General features: G+C 56.0%; 1 long non-coding RNA gene across 1 annotated transcript; it reads left to right on the plus strand.

The window, feature by feature from the left end:
* Positions 1–13: 13 nt before the first annotated feature.
* On the plus strand, positions 14–8,995 carry LOC137230642 (uncharacterized). The gene is made up of 3 exons (XR_010946201.1): positions 14–265; positions 2,186–2,328; positions 8,437–8,995. It is a non-coding gene; the product is annotated as an uncharacterized lncRNA (long non-coding RNA).
* Positions 8,996–14,490: the final 5,495 nt, after the last annotated feature.

Here is a 14,490-nt window from a genome sequence, read left to right on the forward strand (position 1 = left end):
AAGGAAGCGCTGTGCCAGCCAGGCCGCCCCGGGCCGCCGCACGTGCAGTTCGTGGCCCCGCGGGGTCCAGGGCGGCGGGTGGCTCTAGCAGCCGCGGGTCCGCAGAGGAAATCCGGCCTGGCCCCGATTTCCCCCGCTGTCGGCGCCGCCGCACTTAGCCGGGGAAACAGGAGAGGTGACACGGCTGAACGCGGAAGGAAATGACCCTTCGCTGGCCCTGGGGTGGCCACAGAGGGGGTTCCCCACACCGAAGCCGTCCCATCTGGTGAGTCCAGGCAGGTCACTTCTCCTCTCTAGACTGTGCTCTAGTGTCCAGACTCTTCCTCCTTCATCATCTCCTGGGCCCTTAAGCAGCCCTGTGAAAAGGTCCCATCAAACCCCCCCAGAATTCAGGTGGAGAAACAAGCTGTGGATGGGGTCATCGAGTATAAATAAAAATCACTTGTCTGGGACTAGTAAGGTCCCCATTTATATTTAGGGAAACCGAGTCTCAGAGAGGTTAAATAGCCTATCCAAAGTCACACAGAATATAAGAGACAGGGATTTCCCCCAAGTCTGTCCACAAAGCTAAGCCCTGCCCAAACTGGGTACACTTTTCCAGCACTATGTTAGTCAGGTTGTCTTTGAGTGCTGTGCAAAAAGTAGCACGGTGGTATTGTTGTCTTTTACGTGGAAGGTTGAGGCGCATCTTCCCCAAAACCACGTCCTCTTCTAGATGCCTTGGCCCTGCCAGGTCACAGCTACCCTGCCCTGCCCTGCTGGGTGTGGACCTGAGGAAGGGGAGCCTAGGAGAGGAGGGTCACAGCTGTCCTTCAGGCCCCGGTTCCAAGGGTAGAAGAGAATTCCTCCTCCAAAATGTTTCTCTTCCGTGATGGTCACCAGCCCTGAGAGTAGTACAGCATGTCCCATTTTACCGGTGGGAAGGTGACCGCCCAAAGCTTTGTGGTAAATCAAGGTGAAGCCAGACTTAGAAGCTGGGTTCCCTGAATTCTATATAGATGGCAGCGGCATTTCCTTCCTCCCATCTGGCTTACTGTGGGGACAGGCCTGGGGAGATGGGGACAGCTCAGAGAAGACAATCTGTGACAGCTAGGAGGGCAGGGTGGGGGTGGGGCAGGGCCTAACCTAAACTCAGAGGAGGAGATCAGGGAAAGCTTTCCTAAGGAGGGACCTGAGCTGCTATGAGGGCATGGGTAGGAAAGGTCACAGGACCTGGGAAGGGTGTCCACACCTTCCTCTCCCTCCCAGCCACCGGGAACGTCAGATCTATGCTGAGGGAGGGCCCAGCTGGTCATCGCAACGCCCTCTCCCCACCTCGCCGGCTTTAGTCCTCATCAGGTCAAATGGAACCTCAGTTTCCCCATCTGTAAAATGGGAAAGATAGTAGCTTCTTCTCGGGTTGGTGCCAAAACTAAGAATAACGGACTTAGCCTGGGGCCTGTACCCAGTGGGTGTTAGGCAACTTCTGGCTGTCTTTATTTGGCGATTAATGATGCCTCTGCCACACCCTGTGGGCTTCCTTTTCCAGATCCTTGTCGAAGGGGCCAAATGTCCAGGAAGTGCTTCGCAGCAGCCCTGCAGCATGGGCAGAACATGGCTGAGTTGGACTCAGACAATTCCTGGGCTCTCCCACCTGACCTGCTCCCCCCACATCCAGCGCCACCTCACCCTTCTCTGAGGTGCTGCGGGCAGAAACTGCTGGGCTGGCGCAGAGCTCTGGCTGGGGCTGGGGTAGGGCGGGGCTGGGGCTATGGCGGGCTCGGGGGAGAGCGACCTGCCTCCCACACACCCCCAAACGCTGCGGTTGTGGTTAGTCAGTTCACAGGGGTCCACTTCACTCAGTGCCTGGATGGGGCTCCCCAAGAGTTGGAGACAGATGGGCAACCAAGCGTGCCTACCCGCTGCAGATGCCTCTTGGGACTGGGGGCTGAAATCGGGAACCCCACGTGCTCAACGCCCCTTCCTTCACCTTTTCACTTCTTCAGCGTTCGTGTTGCTGCGGGACTTTTGGCAGTTTGCTTGATCTTTCTGACCTCAGTTTGCTGATCTGCAAAGTGAGACTAATAATAACACCTGATGTTCTGGCTTGTCGTGAAGCCCAAATTGCAGCCACATGTGTAAATACCTGCTCGGGGGCCTGGCCTGTGGTCCTTGCCCAGGAAACATGACCCCCCTTCCCTGGCAGGTCCCGGAATCAAAACATACAGGACCTACCCTTGTGGAGCTCCCAGACCAGATGGGAGGCAGATGAGAACATAGGATGATGGAGTCCAGAAAACTCAAAGGCCAAGTCTGGGAGCCGGAGCTGGATATGAAGGGGGAGGAGAGGTGAGAACTGAGCAGGGCTGGATTTGCCTGGTAGCCATGTGGAGGGTGGCTTTCTTTTAAAGGCCACCAAGGCCAACTTTCCATCCAATGTTGCTTAGCGCCTGCTCGCACCCCTCCAGCAATGGGGCGTTCTCCTGGACAGCTCATCAATGGGGGGTTCATCTTCACTGTGTTGGTATTTTTGCGGAAACGCTTCTGTACCCTCATGCATCTGTCAGTGAAGATAGGAGACACATCTTTTCCTGTGTCTTCAGGACTACCATTCTGAGATGAGAAAACCCTCCTAGGCATGAAGACAGGCTCAAGGCTCCCTGGGGCGGGGGGGCGGTTTCTTAGGCCAGGCTGATAACCAAGGCTCCCAAGTAGGAGTGAGTGCCCAGGAAGGCAATGATGTGCACATCCCATCTGACCTCGGACAAGTCGCTAAACCTCTCTGAGCCTTGCTGGCCTCATCTAACTGTAGAAATGGGGTGGGAAGGACCATGGCACCCTGGACCCCCAACTTAGTTTCTGTTGCTCTTTTTACTGAACGCCCACTGTGGGCCAATCCTTTATCTCATGTGGCAAATCAGGATAAAGATAGCCACAGACAGCCTCAGGTGTCTTTAGTCTCAATTACTGACTAAGAAACTGAGGCTCAGCGAGGTTAAGTAACTGGCCCAAGTCACACAGCTTGGGAGCCAGGAATTGAACCTGGGTCTCCAGACTCGCAGACTCCCAGACCAGATCTCAGTGCAGGGATGTGGCTCTCCTCACTCCCTGCCCCTGCCAGCACCACTGTGGGCCCCCAGGGAGTCAGGGAGTTTCCTCATCAGCCCCTTTGGGGGCCCTGCCTTCTGTGGCAAAACCCTGGGTTCCCCAGTTCTTCTCCTGCCCACCCTCCCATGCTCCCTAGGGCAGCTAGGTTTAGACCAAACCAGCTATGGGCCACCTCCCAGAGGGACAGTACGATAGGACAGAAAATGCCCGGTGTCAGCTGTAGGGAGCTTGTGAGCCAGAAAGCCACGTAGGGTGCCTGGGAAACAAACGCTGATAAAGAGACAGGTGGCGTTTCCTTTCTTCTGAGGACTAGCTTACGTGTTTAATGGGTATAATGAGGGCTGCAGGACCGGGCATGGTGCCAGGTAGTTTACTTGCACTGTCTTCTCACAGCCACCTGGCAAAAGGGGGCTATTGTTCCCCCCCCTTTTACAGAAGAGGGACCGAGGCTCAGGGATCCTGTGACTTGCCCACAGTCACACAGCTGATAGAGCAGGGCACGGCAGCCCTTCCCACAGAGTCCTTAGACTCCAAGGCCCTCATGCATGTGGCCAGCGACTGGCTTGGCTGGTTTCTGCTCTCAGCTGGGGCACGAGACACCCCCTCCCTGGGCGCTCGAAGCCATCAATGCGGGGGGAGCGGGTGCTGTGTACCCCTTGGCCGCCACACGGGAGGCGCTTGGCTCTGAGTCCGGTTAGTGAGACCTGGGGCTGAGGAGTCTGGAGGCTCCCGGAGGCCCCAAGGGAGAGGGGGGATGTTAGGTGAGAAACTTCGAGACTGGGCGAAGAGGCAGGGCAGGATCAGAAGCATCTCCACAGCTTGACTGTGCTGCTCCACGGACCGTGAAACCACAGCCCTCTGCGGGCCTCAGGCTGCTGGGAACCTGAGGGTTTGTCCCTTTGAGCCACACAACTTTTTCATCTGTTTTAACCATTTGAAGCTTAAACCCCATGAATCCTTTTCTCGATGATCCGGGGTTATCAGGATGGGCCTTGGTTAGGGTCTGTGATGTCATAAATGTCACGTCCAAATGAACACATCAGCAACAGAACCGAGCGGGGGTGAGATAGCTGCACACACACGAGTGCCCCTGAAGGCAGCGTTAATTAGAGGCGAGGCTGCTGTGGGGCGGCTTCCCCCCACCCCCTGCAGGGGAGCTGGGCGCCCTTGGGCAAGTCATTCTCCCTTGGCGGCCTTGATTTCTCATCTGTCAAATGGGGACAGTCATTCTGTCGACTTCAGGGGGGTGTTGAGAGGATGACATTGTAGAAAGCTGAATGGAATGGGGACTGGGTCAAAATGACTGACATGGCCTTCCTCACACGAAAGCCTGTGACTCAGTGGTAGACTGAAGGGACCTGTGGGCAGAGGGAGCGCCCAGTGATGGGAGACAATGACTCGGCGGGGGCTGAGTCAGAGGGACCATAGCGCTGTGGGCTCAGGACCCAGGGCAGAGGTGGGTCCCAGGCCCTTCGGGGGAAGGGCTGTGACCCAGATAGGACAACCCATGGTGGGGGGCCCCTGCCTCTAGGGGTTCCCTGGAGGTCCCTTGCCAAATTCCCAACCCTTCCAGACTTTGGGATCCCCACTGTGCTGGGCTCCCGTAGCCTATAGGCTCCTGTCTCCCTCCAGCTGGTCAAAGCCCCAAGGCCTGGCAGAACGTCCAGAAACTGGCTCGCCTGTACCCAGCCGATTCCCACAGATAATGGTCACCTGCTGAAGTTTCAGACACTCCTTCTTGCCTCCTCTACTTCCACTCCCAGAAGGACAGCAGATTCTAGGCCCCGAGAGCACGAGGTCACACGTGGGAGATTTCCCCAGCCGCCACCCTGCTTTCCTTCACTTGCCTCACGTGAGGGACTCCCGGTTCACAGAGCAATCTTTTCGGAGGCCCAGTTCCTCTCAAACTTTAGTGGGTATCAGAATCCCTGAGGGCTTGTGAAGACATACTGCTGGGCCCTACCCCCAAGAGTCTGGTTCAGTAGGTCTGAGGCAGGGCCCAGGACCTCGCAGTGGTACTGATGCTGCCAGTCCGCAGGCGCCCTTTGAAAAGCGCTGCACCTGCGAGGGCGTGGGGCGGCCAGGCTCCGTGGTCCTTACGTGGTGAAATGGAGGTAACACCTGCCCCTCCCCACTGAGTTGCCAAAATGAAGGGATGAAATATGAAGTTTATGGTTAATGGGATTATGAATCTTTCTTACCATGAGTGAAATTCTGAGACCAGTGTGAGGCCTCTGTACTTTTAAGTTGAGAAGGGGATGGGCTGGCCCAGGCAGCTTTCTAATGCAACTTTCATGTTGTAATCCATTTAATCCTACAACACTCAGTGAGGTAGATATTATTATTATTACCTCCATTTTACAGATGACATATGAGGAAACCCAGAGAGGTTAGGTAATTAACTCAAGTTTGCACAGCCAGTATGGATGAGTCCAGGCAGTGGGGCTCCAATGCCTCCCCACTTAATACTCTACTGTATTGTCACATGATGGAGCATTAATTAGCTGAAAGAGCAAGTAATCTAGGATTTTTAAAATTTATCATGACATCCCCTGTGTGTAGAGTTGTATTCTCCCCCCTCTTGGGTGGGGTGAGGAGGGACCTGAGGAGGACAGAACCGAGGAAGAGAAGCAGCCCAGGTTTCAGAGAGGGACTCACCTGGGTTCCCGTCCTCACTGTGCTGCCCACTGCTGTGGGACTTTGGGCTGCTGGCCTCACCTCTCTGAGCTCATTCCATCTCTAGAGTGGAGCAAAGATGGACGGACAACTGGGGCTGTTAGGAGAGTGAGCTCGTTGGTGTCAAGTGCCCGCTTGTGGTGCTTACCCAGTCCGTGGCGCTCACCCAGGCTGTGTCAGTGCTTGTGGTTCCTGGCCAGGCGTTGTTTTCTTTTGGGGGGCAGCAGCTCTATTTTCTTCATGCTCGTTTAGTTCAGGGCAGGAGTGAAGTGGTTCAGGAAGCTTCCCTTGTTGGTGCTTAAGGGGTGTGGGGAGAGGACCTGCCTAAAATGTAGCTGTGGCTGCCCTTCAGGAGCAGTGAGAGGGGGCAGCATTCCCATCCTGCAAGGGGACAGGTGGAGCCCCCAGAGGTTGGGCGGAGGCCTGGCCACACCCAGCTCTCACTGGGACGGTCCTCTTCAGTTCACAGTACAGTTCACAGTGGTCCCTTCTTGTTCTACTCACATTACCTTCCTCCTCATGACCATAGGGCCTTCCTAGAATTCATAAAGTACTGACCCTTGGGGGGAATCTGAGGCTTGAGGGGGGCACTAACTAGCTCAGGTCACACAGCTGGGAGATGGTGAAGTTGGGGCTGGAACTCTGCCCCTTCTGCTGTGTTGGGCTCTCACACCTCCCTCCATGACATCCCTCCTCACACACACGCTCCCCCCACAGACACAGTCACCTGCAAAAGCACACTCTCCCGCCAGTACACGCAGCACACACACATACACACAGCCTTCATATACACCGTCAAAGACAACACAGGACACACAGGGCCACAACTCAGGAAAACAGGAAGCGTGCATCCACCTCACATGTCAAACAGGCACACACGTGGTCCACACACATTTCAGTCATTTCAGAGACACCCTCAAAAGTCACCTAGCCACCACACACAGACACACCCCCAAATTCAACTCTCGTATATCCACTGTGCATGCACACACCACAAGCGTGCACACTGAACACACATGATGTGTACACAGTGTATATATCTCCCATGCAAACGCCAGTCACAAACACTCCATACGCACTGCCTACAGACACACTTCATAACCCGAATATACAACGAAGACTTAAAATACCCAGGCTCCCAAAAGCAGCGCACACCCACAGGACACAGCGCACAGAGAAACACACCATCTGTGTGTGTGGACACACTCATGGGAGCAAGGCTATCTCGAATTGCTCGTGAAGCTGATTTTCTCAGAAGCAGACCACACACAAGTCGAGTGGCTCCCACTAGAGCTAATTCCCTGGGGTGTGAAAGGGAAGAAGGGGAAAGGGCTCAGTCAGACTGTCGTGGCGTCCCGGGGATTCAGTGATTCATCCCTATGGGTGCTCTGGGCTCAGAACCCCAGGAACTTGGAGGCTGGGCTGGGGGTCCGGAAGGCAGAGGGCTGGATCCTGTCCCCCAGGGAGTGTACGCCCTGCCCTGTCCCCAAAGCCAGCCCCTCTCTCTAGGTCTGGAAGCTTGGAGATGGTATTCAGCCTTACAGACTCCTGCCCTCTGGCCTCTTCTGGGCTGTGTGATTTCTTCCTGCTTGCCTTCCCTACCCAGGGAGTAGGAGACCTGGGTTTGAGGCCTGAACCAGACCCAAAAGCCAACCTCACCTCTGCCTGCATCAGGGCCCACCTGGCCTCCCAGGGGACAGGCTGTGCTTTCTGCTGGTGGTGGCCACCTCTTGGGAAGGCTTCAGGGCAGCCCCTCTCCCTGTAGGTTCTCCCATCAGCATAGACATGCCCCTATTTCACAACTCCCTTCCAGACCTCCCAGGTGCCCTGCCAGCCACTGCCCACCCACCCTCTTGTCTCCTCCTGGCCAGGCCTGTCAAGGCTGTTGCCTGCTCTTGTGACCTCCATTTCCCAGCCCCATCATTCCACCCAGCTCACCCCCGGCCTCCATGTCCAGAACTGCTATGGACAGACACTTCCGTCTCCAGCTCGCTTGGTCACTTGACGGCTTTCTTCACAGCTGCCTGCTCCCGTGGCTCCTTGTGGCACCCTCTCCTGGTCCTCTTCCCACCTCTCCATCACCTCCTCCTGCATCCTCTTCTGGCCCCTCATCTTCCTCTTCATCCTCCTGATATTTAAATGGGTCTCCCTCCCCCTTGGCCTTGCTCATTTCTCTCTTCACCTTCCTCTCAGGAGAGCTTCCTGCCCCGGGATCTCCCTTTCCTGTTCATCCATCCAGCCATTCATCTTCCACGTGGCGGCCAGATGGAGTCTCTCTAAAACACAGATTTGACCAGGTCACTCCCCTGCTTAAAACTCTTTGATGGCCTTGAGGGTCCAAGCACATGTCCCATTTCCCATTTTCCTGTCTCTTTCACTCTCACAGGGGCCAGAGTCCCTATCAATCGCCACATGCATCCTCCATCGTCTCCTCTCTCCTTTCCGGATCTGTCCCGACTGTGCACAGTCATCTGTCAGACTCCCTCTCCTCACCTCTCTCCTCTTCCCTCTGCCTCTCGCTTCCCATCTCTCTGCTCTAGCTCTGTCTCTGTCTCCGTTTAGAGTTGCCAGAGGGGAGGGCTGTAGCAACTAGCTTGTGGGGCTCGATACCAAAAGAAAAGAAAGAAAAGCTAAGCCCTCTGACTGAAAAGGCTCTTCATGTCCATGCTACAGAAGTCCAGAGGCCAAGAGAGGGGAGATGGTGGCCGCAGAAGTGAGAAACCCACCCTCCTTTGGGCTGCCCACAAGGGGAGCCGTGAAGACATCCTGCCCAGTGCCTTAACCAGCCCTTTAAAAGGCTCCTGGATGGTCAAAGTGAATTCACTCTCCCAGTGTCTCACTCACACTGCAGGTTCCGACCTTGACCTCTGTCCACAGCACACTCGGACGTCTGCCCCATTCGGCTCTTCCATCCACCAACCAGACACCTGGCTGTTGGCCTTAGCTTCACCCCGGGCCCCAGCCGCACCTGCCTGCCCCTCCGGACCTCACCCCAGAACTCACCGCATTTTCTTTAGCTGATCTCACCCTGCGGCTGGTGACCGCTGTCACTGTGCCTGCGTCACTTTTTTCCATGCGGCTGTGGCTGACAAGGCAGCCAGGATGGCGTGCGTGGTGGGGTCTTTGGAGTCGAGGTCCAGTTCCACCACTGGTTTACTGGGTGACCTTGGACTGAGTCACAGTAGCTTCCTTGAAAATACAGGGAGAATGTGTCTACCTTGCCTGATGGTAGTGAGGACTAAAAGGCAGATACTCCGCCCACCTCAGGTCCTCCTTTTCAGTGAAATGAAGACCTTCCCATGGGCTGCCTGCAGAGGGAGCCTTGAAGACCTCCTGCCCCGCGCCTGGAAGGCCTGAATCAGCCCTGTAAAAGGCTCCTGGGCCTTTGATCAATCCTGTAGTTGCTCTTTGGGTATTACCAATGAAGCAGGAAGCTGAGGCTGGGTGCTGGTTGACTGGGGGCAGCAGGGGGTGATGGGGAAAAGGAGGGGGAAGAGAGGGTAACTGCCGGGGAGGGACCTGGGAGGGAGAACTGAGGTTCACGAAGCTTGGCTGCATGATGAGTGCGGACGTACTCTCTTCTCTAGCTCCCAGCAAATCTCCAGCAAACTCCAAATTTCTTATTGCTGCGCTGGGAGGTTGGACCTGGTTTTAGGGCTGTATCAAGTACTGAGTGTAGGCTCAAGGCAGACACGGGGAGAACAAAGCCTGCACCCACGGCCTAGCTTCCCCCAGGCCAGGCGCCTAATGACAACCCGCTGGATATTCTGGTGTTCCTCAGGCTGGAAGTGTTCTGCATCTGGACACAGTGGTGGCAGGCCAAGGTTACCTAGTCTCCAGACCACTGGTCCCAGGTCTTGGGGTGTTGCTATAACTACTAATAGGAAGTCTTTTACAATAAAAATCCTCTAGGTTGAAACTGGGGGTCTGAGCAATTTGAGAGGACAAGACAGGGCTGGGCATGGGGGTGGGAAAGGCTGGGTGTCAGGGGAGATGGTGGGAGGGTCTGTTGGCAGGAGCTCCACGACGGGCCCTGGCCATCAGCAGTGGGGGAGTGCTAAGGAGGAAAGCAACACGGCAAGGGCTGTGCTGCAGGCAGACTCGGGCTGGCACGGGCCAGAGGGAATAGAGGCCGGAGAGTGGCACAGAGGCCAGGCTGTTGTTGAGGACGCAGATGATGCGGCCTAGACCAAGGCAGAGACTATCATGGTGGGTGGGACAGACTCGGGGATTAATTATGGGGGTGAGGGAAAGGGTCATGGAAGGACAGGAAAAAGAGGGTGGGCAGGGACAGAGCAGAGTACAATCAGGGTGGCCTGTGGCTCATTGGGGAGATGCTTGGCAGGCAGCCAGGTGCTGAGCTGGAGCCCAGAAGGAAGGTCTAAGTCAGCAGTGCAAGAGAACTCCAACCTCACTCTCATCTGTGTGTGGGGACCATTGCCCCTGCCTCCCCGGAGAGGGTGTGGTAGGCTGCCTGAGCCAGCGTCCAGGAGAGCCCTGGATAAGGTTAGCATCACCTAGGTGTTATTTAATAGGAAATGCAGATGGCTGGAGACTGGACAGACCTCTGACAGATGCTGACTTGGGCCAGGCCTTTCTGATGGTGACAGACGCTGAGATCTGTCGTCCGCTCACTGCCCATCGGTCATCAGGGAGGTTCCCCAGGCAAGGCTCCCCTGTGGGGTGGGGCCCCCGCCTATCGCGCTGCCCAGCCCCATCCTCCCTCCCTGGCTGGATGGCTGAGCCCAGGGGGCCTGACAGCCTGGGGAGGGGCCAGGAATCTTGGGGTTCCTGGAGGGGCTCTGGTTCTTTCGAGAACAGCTTGCCTGCCCCCTGGTGGACTTCTGAAGAGTCTCAAGGACTCTGGGAAACCTCTGGGAAAGGAACCTTGGAGATTTATTTAGTCACCATGCCCACCCCCACCCTCCACCCCCGGTCCATGTCCTGATGGGGAGGCTGGAGCCCCAAGCAGGAGCGGTTTCTACAAGCAAGTCCAGGGGCAGAGCCGGGACAAGAGACAGCATGGCTGGCCCTCTGGAAAGCACCGGGATTTTCATCCCACAGCCCCAGGTGAACTCAGCGGCAGTAGTGGTGAAGGCACCCGTTTCCTAGGGCTGAGAGGACCACTCCCTGAGACAGTGCAAACACAACATGCTGAGTACGGGTGAGGCCCTTCCCTCCTGCTCTAGTCACTTCACCTCTCCTTGTAAGAGTGTAGACTTAGCTCTAAAGTCTTTGAGCAAATCTGGATTTTCACGCAGGTGCATTTCCTTAAAGCGAGATTCACCTGCCACCTCGGTGGCCTTCCCCACCTCCCCTGCCCTGTTATATTTCTTCTCCCATCGAAGTCACAGAAAGAGGGCTTCGACTCAGCCCTGCCCTCAGGAAGCCCCCAGTCTGCAGGGACAGGGCTCAGTGCCCAGGGGTCTGAGAGGGCAGAGGAGGTGCCCCTCCTGCCATACACAGGGGTGGAAGGGAGGGTTTCAGGGAAGGCTTCCTGGAGGAAGTGACAAAGGAGCAGAGGCATGGAGGGTGAGGAGGAGTTGACCAGAAGGAGTGGGAAGCAGAGGGGCTGGGGAAGAGCACCCAGTCTAGTGCAGGGGTTGGAGGTGAGAGCATCCACAGCAGCAGGATGGGTGGTGGGGAGGAGAGACAGGGCAGCCATGGGAGCCGTGGACTGACACACTGCCCACACCTCCCTGGCATGCAGGATCCCAGCTAAGCATTAGACTAAGCAAGCCTAGATGCAGATACAGCAGAGGAGAACATAGGCAGGACCCTCAGGAGCTGGCATTGCAGGACGGGAGATGGTTCATCGAAACCTCTGGGTTAACTAGTTCATTAGCTTATTCATTCATCAATTCAACCTCCCAGTGCACGCCTCTTCCTGGGCATTGGACGAAAGGAATGAACTAGATAAGGTTCCTACTCACACGTGCGGGTCAGGCAAGGCAACTACTAATTACATACAGAGGGATGTTGGGAAAGGGTTTTAGGAGGAGGTGGCTTTTTATTTATTTATGTTTAAATTTTTATTTATTTATTTTTTTGGCTGCGTTGGGTCTTCATTGCTGCACACGGGCTTTCTCTAGTTGCAGCAAGTGGGGGCTACTCTTTGTTGTGGTACACAGGGTTCTCATTGTGGTGGCTTCTCTTGTGGAGCACAGGCTCTAGGCACATGGGCTTCAACAGTTGTGGCATCCAGGCTCAGCAGTTGTGGCACACGGGCTCAGTTGCTCTGTGGCATGTGGGATCTTCCTGGACCAGGACTGGAAACCGTGTCCCCTGCATCGGCAGGCGGATTCTTAACCACTGCAAGGAGGTGGCTTTTTAGATGGACATTGAAGGATGTGTAGGAGTTCACCGAATGTTGAAAAAGTTGAAAAGGTCATGTAGGTAGAGAAAACAACAAGAATAAGTTGTGGCATCATGAAGGGTATGGGGAAGAGTAAGCAGTCTGACAAGGCTGGAGAGTTGGGAGTACAAGGAACAGATGAGGTGAAGACAGCATGAGCAGAGCCTTGAATGCCAGGCTAAAATGTTCATTGTTTCCAAGGAGACCATCCCAAATTGTGCCTACCTGAAGGACCCGAACCAAACAACTCCAGATCACCAGGGCCTGCGAGGACCTTCCAGGGCCCCATGGCCCCATCTGCCATATCGAGAACCCGAGCCCCCAGAGATGCCAGGAGTGTCCCATTGCTGGGAACCGACCTCAAGGGACAGGAGGATAGCCCCGGGTGGGTGGGGGAGGGTAGGGGACTTCATGGGGACCAGCTGGCACTGATTCATCATGAAACTCATGACTTGGGGCCCCGTCTCTGGGGTTCCACATGAGCATATGCACGGAAGCCCCACGCAAATGTTAGGCCGCTGCTCACGAGGGAGGGGCCAGCCCCGAGAGTCTCCTCAGCCTCACGAGGAAGGTTCTGTCCTCACCTCGTTCACAGAAAAACAAAACTTGTGTGTCCCTGAGGCCACCCCCTCTGGGGTGCTGCTATTTCTGTGGGCTTCTATAGCTCTGTGCAGCCACCTCGGATCAGGAGATAGAGACCGGCATGGACAGGTCACTTCACCCCTCTGAGCCTCTGTTTTCTCTTCTAGAAAGTGGGCAAAGCCCTCCTGTCCCAGCGGGTGGCTGTGGTTGAGATAGTGTCGTGGGAGCTCCAGGCACAGGGCCTGGCCCATAGCAGGCAGCAGGCAAATGTAAAATAAACGAGCCCCAAAGCCTCTGGGGGAAGAGGAAACCGGCCCAGCCCCAGGAGGGGACACAACACAAGAGCCAGACAGGCACTGGCTGTCCTCCTGGGTGACCTCACCCTCAACTGATGGGGGAAGGTTGGGGAGAGGTGAAGACCCCAGTGTGTGGGGTCTGTTCATATGCAGTGTGTTGGCTTTGGCAATAGAGCTTCTCCCTGGAGCCCCCAGCTTCTGCCCAGGGGGGTCAGAGCCGAGGCCTCTGAGAACAGAGCTGCCTCAGCCCTTCTCAGCATGGGCAGCTCGGTGCCAGGGGCTACTCTCCCCTCACTACCATTCTGGAGGGCTCAAGAGCAAGGAGCCAGGTCAGATCCAGGCACAGCCTGACATATACCCACACGTGCACAAGGTATGCACTGCGACACACACACAGACCCACATTATGGGCACAGACACGAATATCAGAAGATCTGCCGCTGCTCCCAGACTTTGGTGCCCAGACAGACACACCTGGACACATGACATACACAGTTAAGGCAGCAGACACACCAATGCACACACACACATCAATGCACATATACACAGAGGCACAGCACACGCAGACATCCACAGACAAGCACACACATGCAGATGGAGTCACGTGCAAGGGAACACGGTCACCTGTCTGCTCAGGGTCCTTTGAACGCTGACATCCACGCAACGTACACGAAGCCACCCAGGTCTGTTTACACACGTGCACCCTCAGTCACGGCTGCTGCACACTCTCCTCGGGGACAGCGTGCTTTCAAAGCGTTGCCTCCTTTGACCTGACAGCATCCCCATAAGGCAGGTGGGGCAGGGCGCTGGTCCCCATTGTGCAGTGAGGAGCTGAGGGCTTAGAGGGGCCCACAGACCAGTTCCTGGGAGGAAAGCAGAATGGAATCCTGCTTTGAATTCTGGTCTTGTGTCTGCCTGCCGCTGGGCCTCCATTTACCACCTGTGTGCCCATGGATACGTACAGAGCCTCACGCCCAGGGGGACTTCATGGCCATTAGACCAAAAGCTCCTTTTACAGATGAAGAGACTGAGGCCCAGAGAGGAAATCCACAGGCCCCATGTGGGCCACACAGAGTTCACTGGAGGAACCAGGGCCACGCTTCTGGCCTCCACGCCACAGGGGCACCGCACGTGCAGACACCATCACGCACAGAACCGTGGGCACATCCCACAGGTGCACCCTCCCTTCTTAGCCCTCCTGCAGGCCTGCTTGGGGCCAGTTGTGGTGTTTCCAGTCCTTTCCATTAATTTTCACAACGACCTGGGAGGTAAGGGTGACCGGTCCCATTTTGCATTTGAGGAAATTGAGGAATAAAAAGATTAAGCCCAAAGTTGTGCAGGTCGGGACGGCCGGGGCATTTTCCAAAGTAGAGCGTAGCGCGCGCGCGCGCGCGCGCGCGCGCGCACACACACACACACACACACACACACACACACACACACACACACACACACACACACACACACACACACACACACACACACACACACACA

The sequence above is a fragment of the Pseudorca crassidens genome, chromosome 9, assembly GCF_039906515.1.
Source record: "Pseudorca crassidens isolate mPseCra1 chromosome 9, mPseCra1.hap1, whole genome shotgun sequence".
NCBI classification, from domain to species: Eukaryota; Metazoa; Chordata; class Mammalia; order Artiodactyla; family Delphinidae; genus Pseudorca; species Pseudorca crassidens.